This window comes from Halichoerus grypus, chromosome 7, assembly GCF_964656455.1.
Source record: "Halichoerus grypus chromosome 7, mHalGry1.hap1.1, whole genome shotgun sequence".
Classification (NCBI taxonomy): Eukaryota; Metazoa; Chordata; class Mammalia; order Carnivora; family Phocidae; genus Halichoerus; species Halichoerus grypus.
The window spans coordinates 107155536-107170608 of record NC_135718.1 but is presented as its reverse complement, the minus strand read 5'-3'; the positions used below and the strand labels follow the sequence as shown (position 1 = coordinate 107170608).

At 44.3% G+C, this 15073-nt stretch overlaps 1 long non-coding RNA gene across 2 annotated transcripts in view; it reads left to right on the top strand.

Moving 5' to 3' along the window:
- Positions 1–15073, top strand: part of LOC118519476 (uncharacterized) — a 517670-nt gene that overhangs the window by 77176 nt on the left and 425421 nt on the right. For both annotated transcript variants that reach the window (XR_013449842.1, XR_013449843.1), the window contains one exon: positions 1840–2014. This is a non-coding gene — a long non-coding RNA (uncharacterized LOC118519476). The remainder of the gene's footprint in view (positions 1–1839; positions 2015–15073) is intronic.

Here is a 15073-nt window from a genome sequence, read left to right as displayed (position 1 = left end):
GGTCTTGGGGCTACGTGATACGTGGTTGGAAGGAGTGGGTTCTGGATGGGTGGGGGAGGGTAAGGAAGGGGAACTTCAGGAAAGGGTTAAATAAGATGGGGACTGAAGGAAAAGGAAGAAAAAGCAGTGTAGGGACAGAGGGCTTGGTCCCACTGAAGACTTCTCTGGGCTCCAGGGAGTGTCCATGTGCAAACTGCAAGCATTATGGGAGTTCAGCCTCAGAGAAGTGAGGGTTTCTTGAGGCACCAGGGATACCTCATGGAACAGGCAGGATTTGAGCTGAACCTGAAAGACCAGAAGATTCTGTAGACAGGTGGAGGGGATTGGTGAGGTCATTCCATGTGCAAGACTAATATGGCTTAGATGGCATGTTTTTAGTTCTAGCCTCTCCTGCATCCTCCTGTCTCCTATCCTCCTCCCCACTCTGACTGAGCCCGTACATTTCACTGGACCTGGCAGGGGCTAAGGCCCCTTCTCTTCACCAGCAAGCCTACAGCATTTATGCAAGCCTGGGACTGTCTCTTTTTGGGGTTTGGAGGAAACACAAACAAGCCGTACCCTGCCTCGGAAGTCTAAAGAGAGGAAGGCATATTTCACATTTCCAATTATGACACAATCTGGTCGGTGTGGAAGAGGGAGCCTGTTGACTTTAACAGCCCAGCTGTTCTTGTCTTCCGGACAGCAGTCGAAGTATCTTCTGAGCAGAGGGGCGAACAGTCTGAAGTTCTAATGGGAGTCCTCCAGGATTGCCATAGAAGAGCCGTGTGCTATGGTAACGTGGCCCTGGGGGGCCTCTGTGTTCTGCCCTGCACAAAGCATTCCTAAATGTCAGTATTTGCCAAGAGGAATAAGTCCCATATTTCTTATGATTCTCTAAGAAATGTTACTTATTTGGGCTTCCCATTGCCTTACTTTCCTGGCCCCTTCTTCCTCTCCTGCCCTCTTTAGGAGGAGGTAGCTGGAAAAAACCCTAATTTCTTTCTGACCATTACAAGCTGTACCCTGTCTGTTTTCCCCAACCCTTGGGCCTTTCTCTTTCTTCCTCCGATCCCTGTGTGCAGCTTTTCTCTCCACCAAGAAGGGGCAAGCCCCTCTAACTGCCAGGGTTTTTCAAATGTGGCTACTGAACCTTCTTTTGGCTCTTGGGTTTCTAACTTCTAATTACCTTGGAATGCCTCACCTTCTTCTATCCACCTCTTGAACCCTATTACTTGTTTCCCGTCTTATGAAAGAGGCCATCCCACAAAATTAATTGCAAAGCAATGGAAAATGTAAATGTAGTAGAAAATATGATTAATTCCTCTTCTAAAACTGACATGCGGTTAAAAATGGTTTATTCGTTTGCAGCTCAATCCTTTGTTCCGCTAGCAGCTGAGCTGACCAAAGTCTCTCACCAGTGTTCACATTTGAGGTTTTACTGTAAAGCAGTAAGTGTGATTTTTTAAAATAGAAATATACCAGAATTTTGTGAAATGAAAACTAACCTCTTCAAAGTTCTCAACTTTTAAGTACTCTCTACACATGCCACTTGAGTGTTTAGAATTGATAATGCAGTTCTCCATCAAAGTTTCATCTGGTTCTGTTCATAAACCACTGAAATATGTCAGAAAGTTCAGTATTTCAGCGTCTAAGTTATATTTGCAAGATAGCTTCCTCCACGTGAAAGTGGCTTAAAAAGTCTTTGTCAGCTCATGTGTCTCGATTTTTAGCTTCAGAAAGTATCACCACAGTAACCATACCCTCAAGTCCAGGGTGCTGCTCTTACGTAAAAACACCGATTGAACTTCAGCATCAGTTTATACAGTAAACCCCCCTTAACTGCCGATTTGCTTTTCACAGTTTCAATTACCCTCGGTCAACAGCTGTCTGGAAGTAGAGGATCCTCCTCCTGACGAATCATCGGCAGGTCAGTCGTAGCCCAACTTTACATCACAACGACTGCGTCATTTACCACGACTCGCTTGCTTCATCTCATCACGTAGGCATTTTATCAGCTCACGTCATCACAAGAAGGGTGAGTATAGTGCAATAAGGTATTTTGAAAGAGAGAGAGAGAGCACATTCACATAACTTTTATTACACATATTGTTGTAATTGTTGTATTTTATTATTAGTTACTGTTGCTAATCTCTTACTGTGTCTCATTTATCAATCAAGCTTTACCATAGGTATGTATGTATGTGTAGGAAGAACATAGTATATATAGGGTTCAGGACTCTCCATGGTTTCAAGGATCCACTGGGGGTTTGGAATGTATCCGCCGCAGATAAGGGGGGACTACTGTATGCCATACAAGAAAAGCACATTCATCTCTCCATTGTCATCCTCATACTGGTCCCCAAAGTTTTCTGCTTGCTTTACTCCAACGACTTTAGACCATCTCCTGTCTGGAGATGAAATTTTGCTGTATCTGAAGGTGTGGACAGATAGCTGCAGACTCTGAATAGGATTCATAGAGAGGAGTTCCAAAATATTCTGAACAATTGTCACATTGAAAAGAGAGACTTTGTGCGCAGGGGTCCACCTAGAAGGAGATGGTTATTAGGTAGGGGCCAGAGGAGGCATCTTCCCTGATGATATACACCTGTGTAGAGGGCTATCCTTTAGAATAGCACGGTTGGCCATTCTCCACTCTCTCCCCACCCATTCCCATTCCTGCCAGGAACAAAGGATAATTGCGTCTGACCTTGAGTTAGGGAGAAGGACTGGGCGTGGGTGGCTCCAGCCTCTTCTGGGCCCTACTTTCAGATCTGCCAGCGTGCAGATGTCTTGGTCTGGAGTAAGACACCCCCTGGGGAAGTCTATGTGGGTGGATCTGATTAACTTGGAAGTGAAGGATTAGTAAGCTCTCTTGGCCACTGATCTAAAACCTCACCGTCAATAATGTTGGTGATATTTTGAATTCTATCCATATGACTCCTGTGTATCTCTCTCATTTGGTTTTAATCTCCAGATGATAAAGAAAGAGGTGTTATTTATTAGCCTTTTAAAGCACCATCGACTATGTTCATTTGGATGTATACATTTCTGTTGCCTGTATTACAAGACCAGCTTCCTTGTGTTACAGTCATGCCTGACATGGTAAAAAGTAAGGAGCCACAAGAGAGAAAGTCTTCCTTGGCCCTATCCCTTTATTTTAAAAATTCCTCCAAAAATATGGCAAAAGAGAAAAATGCCCATTTCCTGCTTGTGGAAGGGGGTTGTGAACAGCTCTACTTGCCCCTTATAAAAGAGGATGATTTTCTCATGTTGGGTTCTTTTTAGAGTTGATGGAAATGCACGACTCTTGCTGTGATACTTACTTCCTCCTAGAACATAAGCTCCCACAGGGTAGGACTATGTTGTTTAATGTGATCACACCTTCTTTCACTGCTGGTTGTGTTGCTATCTCTCTTTGCCTCCTCACTGAGGCTCAAGTGTGCTTGTTGGAGAACCTTAAGTGGAGGTATTCTGGAGAAAGGCCAAAGGTTCATCACCCCTGAAGACCCGTGTTGCACCTAAACTCTAGGAAGACTCTCTTTTCTTCCTGGTTTCCTTGGGCCCTTCGAACCCTAAGAGTAGGGAGGACTTAGTTCACCTCTTCCCAGGGGCAAGGAGAACAGGACCCTTACCCAGGACAGCTGTAGACCTCCCCCTGCCTGTGTGTGTGTGTGTGTGTGTGTGTGTGTGTGTGTGTGTGTAGGGCAACTGTGCATATCAAGCTCTGCTAGGACCTGCAGGTTCTGAGCTGGGCACTCTGAAGCTGGGTTTCAGTAGAGGCCCCCAGTGGAGAAAGTTCCACCAGCTTCTCCCAAAGGGTCCCTGAAGGCTTCCCCCATATTCGTCCTGGTACCTTCAGGCTCCAATAGCTCCTTTTCTCAGGAAATAGAGGTAGTTGGAGATGGAAGTATGGGGGAAACATTGTGTGGTCAATCCACCATCTTTCCAAAATCCTCTTAATTCCAGCCTATTCCAACCAGGTATCAGGCCTTTGTCTGTCCCCAAGAAGCAAATACCATCAGTGGTTTATAGTAATCACCTTAGAATCCTCAGGCACTTGACAGTGTGTTTGGACCCAGTGCGGGAAAAAAAAATCAGGCCCTCTAGCAAGGGCTGATTTGATTGATGTGCAATATAATCTGATCCCTTCCTAGCTTGGGTCTGGTAATTTGTCCAGGCTGTCCTCTTGCCTTGATGGTTTTGGGAATCTCTTCTTATCTAGTCCTGTCTAATTTCCCTTTGGGCTTTCTCCACTCAGCTCTGCACTTCTGGTTTCCTTGCCTTTGGTCCCTCTGTCTCTGGACTTAGATTTGAAGCTCATTTTTTCCCTGGGTTTTGTTGTGTTTGCCCCACTAGATCTTGTCTCTGGTTGTAAGTGCCTTTTATAGAACCTAATTCCTGTCTTGGACCCTTGGCTGGGGACCTGGCTGGAGCCAGCTCTGCCCTCCCTGGGTGGTGGAAATCAGGCACGTGCCTGATAGCAAATGCGACAGAACTGGGGGCTGACATGGGGGAGCTTTGCCTTGAATTATAAGTAGTACCTTCTTACTGTTAGGTGTGCAATTGAGTGGCCACATTCTGTGACATTTTCAGAGTGGGTTTGGAAATAATGGTTTTGGATACCCCAGGTTGTCTCCAGTATTTTTATAGCTTTTTTGACATTCTCAAAACAAAGTTGCTTTTGCTTTTATTTTGTTGAGAACTGAACAATAAGGTGTAAAGCTGGTGAGCAGGAAAATAAGTAGGATTATCAAACTAATCAGAGACAACTTCTATAAGATTCCTTTCTGTCCTACTGTCCTTGTGTCTATGGCATGTGAAAATTAGGCCAAAAGAGGCTTAAGTAGGGAAAAAAGATTTTAATAGTAGAGAAGCCTTGCCTCTTGATGTTTTATTTTCTCTCTCCTCAAATACCAAAACCAGACCCGTAAGTCTGGGTGTTTAGTTTTTGTTTCTAGGACACAGAAGGGAATCTAGAGTTTTCAGAGCTATAAGAAAGCTAGAAGTGATTTGATTCGAAACCCCCATTCTGTACATGAAGTAACTAATAACCAAATTGGTGAGATGAGGCAGCCAAGGCTCCACAATCAGTTGATGGCAGGCATGGAGCTGGGTGCCGAGCTCCGGACTTCCCAGCTAGTTCTCTGTCGTCTCGTGTCCCTTCATGACCAGAGGAGGGAAAGGAGGAGAAATGGGGTCTAAATGTCCCTGCTCCCAAGTGGACACCAAGGGTGCTGAGTGGGAACTGAGAGGCGAATGTAGAGGATTGGTTAAAGAATGGCATGGTGCTTTTAAATGTCAAGCTTAGGTCAGCTGGTTAAGAAAAATGCAGAATTCATATAGAAGTGTTCACTAGATTGCTCTAAATTTTGCAATATAAGGTGTGTAAGTCATGTGTTTAAAACAGTATCCAAAAACCTCACAGAAGCAGTTATGAAATATTTTGTTTTACTGGCAATGGGACAAAAAATAATTGGGCATTAAATCAAGGAAATGGGGAAAAGGGAGCTGCAAATCAAGGGAAATGGTGGAAAATTAGGTCTTAGTGGAGAGAAATGTGTACATATGAACTGCCTGATGTTTCAGGGAAAGAACTATGGAGCTATAAATCTCCTCTTTAACCCTTTACACTCAAGGGCTGAGTTGTTCTTGCCTGACTGACAGTGTCTGGACAGCTAGCCACTGTCTGGGGGAGAGGGGGAGAATTGGCTTCTCCTTGTCCCACATTGTCAGAACTGAGGTGTGATGATTTAGATGCAGCTCCTGTTTTAAACAGGAGTTGGAGATCCATGCCGTGATCATATTCCTTGGACTATCACAACATCTCCCTTTCTCTTGCCTTCCACTGGCGGAGGGTGGTTTCATTCTGAGGGCAGCCTAGACCCAGACCCAGGGAGGAGAGTGTGTGACGCCCTTTGCTGGAGGGCACTAGGGCCCTGCTGATGTGCCACCTGGCTTCATTAAATCCCGCTGGAAGTGTGCCTTATTATCTGTCTACTATATACATAATTTCTATAAATTATAAATTAAAAAATAAATAATAAACACCTTTTTAATTGCATATCCTCTTTTTCTCTTGTCAATTAAAGTGAACTTGCAAAGCTGCTTAACGCAAAAAAGCTATGCAGACATCAACTCTTGTTAGAAGCAGTACAAGCTGTTACACTGATTTTCCCATAGCTGCGAGGATTAATCACAGATCATCATCACAAAAAGATCACACCCATATAAATAATATAAAAATAGCAAAATGCCCAAAGTGGAACTACTGAGAAAGAAGAAAATCACTTAAAAATGGATAGCTCTGAGTTACCACTTAGGGGCGAAGAAGAGGAAAAGGACAGGAATCAATGCTTGCTTTTGAAAAGAGCCCAGATCTTGTCCATTTGATTAGGGATTTTGGACCAGAAAAGTGGCTGAGTGACTGCCTCTGGGACACAGACAGGCTTTAATACCTTGTCCTTGATGATATTAATTTGTCAGAGAACAGCCTTTAACACCTGTTGCCTATATGAAATAGGTTGTGAAACTTCATAGAGATAGGGAATGTGCACAGCTGGGAGAAATGATTCAAAGCTTCAACAGAGTTCAGGTTAGACATGAGGGAGAACTTTTTTAGAGAAGGCCAAATGGTGACTTGACGACAGAGGAAAAAATGAGTTTCTTTGCCCAGAGATCTTTAAAATGAGTCAGTTCTCTCAAATGACTTAGGCTGGGTCTGGGTGGTGGGAAGGACAAGATGGCACCCGGGACTCCCCCTCAGCCTGGGTTCTGTTATGTTTGGGGAGGTCACTGAAAGGATGTGACCTCTGGTTGACCCATGAGATGGACCCCAACGCTCAGAGAGGCTCCTCACCCCAACCCGTGTCCTTGGAATATGGGTTCTATTTGCCTTTGTGGCTCTCAGAGGTGGCCCCAAGGACAGAACCTTGATATGGCAATGTGGTGTTGAGACCATCTGGATGGCATGCATGGCTGAACCCAGTGAAAGCCTCTAAAAAAGCCCTTTTAAGATGCGCAGACAGTTGTGGGGGATCTACTCATCTTGCGGCCATCCAAGGCAAGCCTCATTTGTAAGTTCTCTTGGCTTATTACACCTGGCACCTGCCAATTTGTATGGCTGCCTTTTTCTTCCATCTCTCCCTGCCCTCTAAGTACAGGGGCTGGTTTCAGATTACACCTGCCTGGGATGCTCCCTAGTTTCCAAACTAACACTCGTATCTTTCCAGGGCATGTGGCAACACTTAAACCAAGACCATATACAAGGTCATTAAAGAAATAGCTGTGACATACTGTCCGTGGCTGGTATTCTGTGGCTAGTAGAAACCCACATGGCTGTCTGGGATGTGACAGTCCCAGTGGAAGGACAGTCAGCATGATTACCTGCAGGAAGGGAGAAGAGGTAGGGGCAGGACAGAGCCCTGCTTCTTGCTCACAGTGGGGCTTCAACACATGGGACCAGGATGGGCAATCTCCCGTGCTGGGAACCAGCCGAAGGCCTGACAGGTTGAGGCCATATCCCAGCCTGCAGAAATTCCCATGAAATGCCAGAGAAGGGCTTCATCTTTTGCCTGAGACCCCTTCTTGCTATAGTTGCCCACCAGCCTTGGCAGGAAGCACATTACATACTCTACTTTAGGGGTATCTGGCTTGGTCAGATGGAGACTCTTAATCTGCGCTCAATACAATATTATCCTTTTCATTCCTTTTTGAGTGGGACACATGATGAACACATGAGGCACAGGGTAGGCAAGGAAAGGTATTCATCTTTCCACCTTGACTTCAAGGTTTCACAAAGTGATGGGGGGTTGAAGTCATTTTTGAAGCAAGAAAGGCACTTGCTCTGGGAAGAGGGCCTGGGAGCAAAGGAGCACCATAAGTGGGGAATGAAGATATTGACAGAATTATGCCATCTCTGAACCAGGCACTTGGTGACAGGACGGGCAGGCTAAAACTCGTGGGTGCTGGTTTGAACATTGTTCCACTGGTGTTTGAGGCTATCACGCGTGCCTTCCCTCTGTGGAGCAAAATGAGATGAAGCTCATGTGATATCTCAGCAGGTAAGATACACTGAGGTCTGAAATGCTGTCCTTCAGATTGTTGGCAAGAACTCTGTTTCTATTCAGACTGAACTGGCTCAGCTTTTGAGTTGAAAAGGCCAGCAAAGCAGCATTTTTCATCAACACTTGCAAGTTAAATTTTAAAAGGAGAAGTTTTGCCCCTGCATCTTGTTTCCTGACACCTGTACGGCTGGTCTTCCAGCATCTGGATAGAGAGCTTTACCTGCAGTCTGTGTTGGGATTCCCTTATGCGCTGATGGGCTGAGCGCCAGGTCATCTCCCGGAGACCCCTGTGATCACTGGTGCTCCCAGAAGCTGAGATTGGGGATGTCTTCTCAAGGTGTTCTGCATGTTGCTTTTAACCTTCGTGTAGTTCTTTCCTTCCTCCTTCTAATTTCCTGGTTTGCTTTGCTTTGGAATCATGTGGTTGTCAGTCCCGAAGATGGCAAGACAAGGCATCTGCGGGCTAATGAACAGCTGCGGGAAGATAATTAATGCTCTCCCACCTTCCTTGCAGCCTTTACCACCTCACCACGACACAGCCTGCAACATCTGTGCTTCCCAGCAGCTGAGCTGTAAAACACCCTTCCCTGCTCCTCACAAAACAACTGTCAGATGGGCCGGCACCCACGTTAAGGGCAAAACTTACAAAATGCTACAAAAGATGAGCTGTGTTACTCCCAAGTCACAGATATTGAGTCTTTCCGTGAGAAGACTGTAGAGAACTTGGGTTTGGGATGTACCTGGTTCTGGTGTGGTGTGGATGGGGAGGTAAGTGGGAGGGTGGGGACAAGAGGGGTGGTGGGGGAACTGCTTCCAGTCTCTTCTTTCAGGGAAGGTTGCTGAACCTGCAGACTTTTGAGCCAGTCCAGAACTGCTTTGACAATCACCAGAGGAGAGGGTGGGGTCATCTCAGACTTCTTAGGGTCTCATTCAGGGGCAATATTCAAAAGAATGAACGGAATAGCACAGAGACCATTCAGAGCAGACATTGGTGGTGAGCACTTGGCCACTGTGGTGTGTACTAGCTGCATAACAGCTTTGGTTTCATATTCCATGATCCTGCTTCAGCTCCAAATGTAGTAACATTTACTGAGTACCTTCTTTATGCCAGAAATGGTTTCAGGTGCTTTTGATAATATTGCTCATGAAAGGTATGACTGAAATTGCTTTAACAATAATGTTAATTTTGTTTCCTGGTTTGCATGTGCAAAGACTTTAGCCCCTCCTACATTTGCAGGATCGCAGCCTCTTTAAGGTCTTGCCCAACACCATCCTCCATCTGGGTATTTCTGGACATTTGCAGGGGGCATTTGCATTTGTCTCATCATTGATCATGAATGGCCTTTCATATCCTCCTGGTTCAGGCTCCTGATGGTATCTTTAACCCAAAAGACACTGCGAGGAGGGTACCCTATGGCTGGTACCCTCCATGGGAAATTGCTTTCCTGACTGGGCTGCTGTCTTCTGATACTTTTACCTGCAAACTCTCCTGACATTACTAAGCTAATAAAGTACATCAGGGTTGCACTTTGGTTGCACTTTGTCCTCTGTGCCCTAGTGTGGCACTCACGTGCCTGAAGTATTACAAGTATTCCTATGAAAACAGCGCCTTCACTTCTCCTTGTGGGCCCAGTGTGTATTAAGCAAAGCCCAACTAGAAATCTTACCCATAGGATCTTATTTCCTTACGTCCCTTATCTCTCCACAGCTGGAGCCCCAACTCTCTCTCCTTGTAAGCCACTTTCTCCCCATGCAAGCAAGTATCTGACATGAGAGCTATGAGTGTCTCTGGTCCCACGCAGGCCACAATCACCTAGCATCAAGTAATTCAACTAATGTCAAGTCTCAAATTGCCTTGCCCAGAGCATATTTACTGGTGGTGTGCAGGAAATGATGTGGCATTATGCAAATGTGGTCCAAATCAGTTTGAATCAGAGCAGGGAAAGACTTTCTCTACCGAACAGACTTTAAAACCACCCTTTGCCTAGAGTAATATGGCACCTTCCCAGAGAATCTACTAGTTAGAGGGACCATGGAAATGGAGCTTAGGATGGGATTTGGTAGTGTAGGCTTATAGAGGCACAGCCAGCATTTTGCAGGGAAGAAAAGAGCAGCACCTTTCTAGAAATTAACTGAAGTCAGTTCTTAAAAGTTTATTCACTGGGCAAGTGCCTAAGACAAGACTCAAACTACATTCCAGCCTTTAGGCAGAACCATGTGGGGCCTGCAGAAGAGAGCCCAAGCAGGCCCAGGAGAGTCTCTGCTTTACTGCTCATCACTATTTTTCAGAGAGGAGGCACAGGAGAGGAATATCAGAAATCACTGCCTCTCTCTATAAATTCTCAGTAAGTCCTTTTGTAAAAAAAAATCCTTAAGAAATTTCCATGTTAGAAAAACTCTTTAAGTATTGTTAAAATACAGATATCTGGCCAGAGAGGATACTATGTGACTAATAGAGGCCTCTGGTGCCTAGACTTTGCAAAACCATTCTCTATTAAAGAAGTTTAATTCTTTCTTTCTTTCTTTCTTTCTTTCTTTTTTTTTTTTTTGAAGATTTTATTTATTTATTTGACAGAGAGAGACACAGCGAGAGAGGGAACACAAGCAGGGGGAGTGGGAGAGGGAGAAGCAGGCTTCCCGCGGAGCAGGGGCTTGATCCCAGGACCCTGGGACCATGACCTGAGCCAAAGGCAGATGCTCGACGACTGAGCCACCCAGGTGCCCCTCTTTCTTTTTTTTTTTAAAGATATATTTATTTATTTGAGAGAGGGGGGGCAGAGGGGGAGGGAGAGAATCTCTAGCAGACTTTGCGCTGAGCGCAGAGCTTGAAAGAAATTTAATTCTTTCTGGATGTCCTGAAGGGAAACAGATTTTGCTACCCTAAGATATACTTCTCTGGCGTATTGATTATTATAAGCTGGTTATTTTTAAGAGACAGCAGACACAGGTGAAACTGTGAAACTGGGTAGCAGTTAGCCTTTTGTAAGAGATAGTTACATTTATAAAGGAAATCTCCCCTTCTAAGGGTGTCTCCGTTGCTGTGCCAGGAAGAGGGGGCTGACTCAATCTCCAGAAACACTTATCAGAGGAGCAGGCAACAATTTAAATCTGTACAACAACTATGCCCTTGTTTACCATGCTCTTCCTGCTCGCTTCCCACAACTGACTCCACATCCCCAACATCTTTCTCTTTAGCTGATGGTGGTATTTAAGGGGATGGTTTCAACCATTTTGGGGGTTATTTTTTCTGGGTTTCTCCCATGTATATAGGAGGTATATGTGTTATTAAACTTTTGTTTGTTTTTCTCCTGTTAATCTGGCTTGTGTTGATTTAATTATTAGACCGGCCAAAGAACCTAGAAGGGTATAGAGATTTTTCTCCCCAACAGTACCAAGTAATATTACTCTTCATTATCTTCATTATTTAACTTTGTTCCTTCTTTTCTTTCTTGATCTATGGATTCCATTCAATTTGAGTCTGGCAAATGAGTTCTTCATGATAATTTGCCCAAGGGGAAATGGGATGAAAGGCAAGCCCTGGCCCTCAAGTTGCTCATAGTTTAGTGGGGGAAATGGACAAGTAAACAGCATAGGGTATGATAGCTGTTATGCAGAAATGCACTAGGTGCAGTAACAACATATAGAAGAGATACCAGAACCTGATTTGACAGGGGAGGGTGGAGGGTAAGATTAAGGAAGACTTCAGAATGGAGGTGACTCTGGAGGTGAGCTCAATGAGTATTAATTAGATGAAAAGGATTCTCAGAGTGAAATGAACAACATATACAAAAGAATGAAGCCTTGGAGAGCATGGTGTGTCTAAAGAATTGTCATGAATTCAGGGAAATCGGAGGGAAAGACGAACCATGAGAGACTATGGACTCTGAGAAACAAACTGAGGGTTCTAGAGGGGAGGGGCGTGGGGGGATGGGTTAGCCTGGTGTTGGGTATTAAGGAGGGCACGTACTGCATGGAGCACTGGGGGTTATAGGCAAACAATGAATCATGGAACACTACATCAAAAACTAATGATGTATTGTATGGTGACTAACATAACATAACAAAATAAAATTAAATTAAAAAAAAGAATTGTCATGAATTCAATACAGTTTGAAATTTTTTTAAAAAGATTTTATTTATTTATTTGACAGAATGAGAGAGCGCAAGCAAGGGGAGCAGTAGATGCAGAGGGAGAAGCAGACTCCCTGCTGAACAAGGAGCTTGATGCGGGACTCAATCCCAGGAATCTGGGATCATGACCTGAGCTGAAGGCAGATACTTAACCAACTGAGCCATCCAGGTGCCCCAGTTTGAAATTTTGATGTGAGTGTATCAGGGCTGAGTTATGAGAGTTGGAGAGAAGCCTGATCATAGAGAGCCTTATAGGTGAAGGATTTCATTTTAAGGAGACCATGGTTTGTCCAAAAAACAACAGGATACCACTGACTGATTTTAAGCATAGGTTGACATGGTTAGAGATGCTTTTTAGAATGCTCACTGCTCACATAGGCTCCAAGTTTAATAGTAGCTGCATCGTTCAGTATTAGAGCTCAGACAGGAGTCTGTTGGAGACTCCAATGAGTATTTACATTTCCTGGTTTCTCCATGGTTTTTCAAAAGCACATGGAAGAGTAACATTGTCCCATTTGTTGGAGCCATGAGTGGGCTGCTATGAATCCTACAGGATTGGCATCTGAGAGACCTTGGTTGATCATTTTCAGTTTAAATGTTTAGGTCAGCTCCAGCATGGAGAGCTTTGGATGTGCCCATTTTTGACAAAGTGAGTAATTGAAGAATAATGTCAAAGGGCCTCAACTCTTTGTCCTTAGAGAGCTATCTTGGTCTTGGCAGAGGACAATATGTTGACATGGACTGAAATTATCACTCTGAATGAAAAAATTAGGGGGCTGCGAGTTGGCTTAAAGCAGCTTCACTGGCTGGTCGAATAATACAATTCTCAGCCTTATGGATTTCCAGAGTTTTTTTATTATCCAGCACACCATTATTTGGACAGAAATACTTTTTTTCACACTATTCTGAAAATGTGATGTATTCCTTCAGTTGCTCTACCTGCCTGGAAGATGTATTTCTAAAGTCAGGCAGGAAGAAAAGTGGATGCCTGCTATTCACAATGCAATTACCATGACAAGTATTTCTAATTGCCACTTCCCTTCCTCCAAGCCCTCCTTTTCTTCAGACATTGAGGATTGCTGGTAATCTTGGGTTATTATCACACTGAGCCGCTAACCTGAGTCTTGACACTCCTCCTGGAGACCCGTGTCAGAAATAATTACAGCTGAAGAGAGGTGATTCTTCCTTTGTTATTAGCAGTTGCCGGTGTTGGTGTGTAACACTGATTAGTGATTTGAAACAACGCATTCTTTGGGCTCCAACACACATTTTGTTTGTTCTCTGCCTTTGGAGGACAGCACACATTGTTCTTCGTGCCCTAGCCTCCTTTTGCCTGCTGTGTGTTTTGAGAAGGTTACTTTCATGCTCTAGTGATTTATTTACTTCTAATGTTATTTTCTCCTCTTTCTTGTTTTTCAAACAATTTGTTGGTGAAGTAGAGAGAATTCACCTCTTGGGACTGGACGCTGTGTGTGATTGTGAGAGTTCTCCGAGAGCTGAGAGAGGGCCATTTAGCACCCAGTAACCCAGGTCTGCAGCAACAGAAGTCAGAGAGGACAGGGAGAGATGGGGCTGATTTGAACAGGAAGGAGGGAAAGGCAGGGGGTGCTGCTTGCACAGATAGCTGCTTCCAGGAAGCCCACCTCTTTTCTTTGAGACAGCCTCTTACCCCACTTATTCGCTATGGAGACTGTGATTGCCATGGAGAGTGGGGGTGTGAGGAGACAAGTTTATAACCATAGCCCTGGGAGGGGTTTGTTCAGCTGTTGTTCTGTCTGTTCTGGAGGTGAGTGAAGGCACATACCCTGCTCAACAGATCATCATTAAATGTCACCGCTGTTCTGAAGAGAGGGTTTTGCATATGACTGTATAAAGTCAAAAGAACTTCAGGAAGGCAGTATGAACATAGGAAAATTCCTTATTGGAATTCTAATTCTTCCTTCCTTCCTTGAATGAGCTGAGCAGGAAAATGTCATTAAATTAGATGCTTTCTTTCCTGGTCTGTTTCTTCTTCTTAAAATCCAACAAAAGCCAGGATCATAGTGGCCAAGTATATTTTAGGTGCTTTTGTGCTATAATGTGGTTGCCGTGTTTTATTGAGACTCTTCCATACTTTAGTCCTTGGCTAGACACAACTTCCTTGACTCTACCTCCTGACTCTTGGAAAAGGCAACTGCCCGAAAATTTCCCTAGTAATTGGATTTGTTATACAATGGGGTTGGATGGCCACTGGAAGTCCAGGGTCTCAGTGTGGCAGTCTTATGTGACATGTGGTTTGTATGCATTTGCATTTTTTCATCCATTCAATAAACATAGATTAAAATAGTGCATCATACTGGGTGATAGTCTAAGCATTATTGATATTTATTGATAATCTGTCATGTTTCAGGAGCTTGCACACACCTTATCAGAGTGGCTGTGTTGCACTGAGGTTACTAATATGGATTTTGGAACTCAAACAGATCTGTTTGAAGTCCCAGTTCTTTTTTTTTTTTTTTTTTAAAGATTTTATTTATTTATTTGACAGAGAGAGACACAGTGAGAGAGGGAACACAAGCAGGGGGAGTGGGAGAGGGAGAAGCAGGCTTCCCGCAGAGCAGGGAGCCCGATGCGGGGCTCGATCCCAGGACCCTGAGATCATGACCTGAGCCGAAGGCAGACGCTTAACGACTGAGCCACCCAGGCGCCCTGAAGTCCCAGCTCTATGAGTTGGTACATGTGTGATGTCAGACATGGACACTAACTTTTCCAAGCCTCAACACACTTATTTGTGAAATGGAGATCATATTAATTCCTATCTGGGGAGGTTGCTGATAGAAATAAATGACTTAACGCATATTAAATGCTTATATTACCTGGCACATCATAAATTTATGTTGTCTGCTCTCATTTAATCTTCA